Here is a 771-nt window from a genome sequence, read left to right as displayed (position 1 = left end):
GCACACCTTTCATGATTTTAGACCATTTATTTATCCCCTTGTTCTTTTAGAGTAAGTGTTTCTTGATCTATGGACAGATTTCACATAAACACTAAATAAACATTCAATAAGCATTAAATGTTCTGGAATTCCATTCTTCTCAGTGTTATCCATAATTCATCATGATCCATGCAGTCAAGGCTTTTGCATAGCCAATAAAACAGAAATAAACATTTCTCTGGCATTCACTACTTTCAGCCAAGATTCATCTACCATCATCAATGATGTTCCTGTACCTTGGCTTGAATAAAATAAAATTGTGAGTATGTGTAACTTTTCTTTTTTTAAATTAAATTTTATTAATTTTAATGAACATTTACAGAGATTTTGGGTTTCCATTCATACATTGTTGCACTATTTTCTCTACCCTCCCCCCTAATTCGTTCCTCTTTTTTCCCCCCCTTGAAAGTCTGTTTTAATTGTCCCATTGCCACAGTGCTTCTCAAAGCCAGTTCTGATTAATGTCCTTTGTCAGTGTGTCCTTTGCCATTCCCTATCACTCCTCTCTGAGACTTCACCCTGCTTAACAAGGAAAAGGGGACAGTGTATTCTCTTAGCTACTTCCTGCTGAAAGGGGACACTGTAGGTTTCAGGGTGAAGATATTCTCTCACTACTTTAAAGGGCCCCTTTGGCAAGAGGAAACACATAGACCATTGTGGAGATTGATTTTGGAATTTAGATGCACTGTTATCAATTGTGCTTAGCCGTACATGTTCATATCCTTGAAGATG

The sequence above is a fragment of the Elephantulus edwardii genome, unplaced genomic scaffold (assembly GCF_000299155.1).
Source record: "Elephantulus edwardii isolate Elephantulus edwardi_28Jun2011 unplaced genomic scaffold, EleEdw1.0 scaffold00009, whole genome shotgun sequence".
NCBI classification, from domain to species: Eukaryota; Metazoa; Chordata; class Mammalia; order Macroscelidea; family Macroscelididae; genus Elephantulus; species Elephantulus edwardii.
This window is presented reverse-complemented; position numbering follows the sequence as displayed.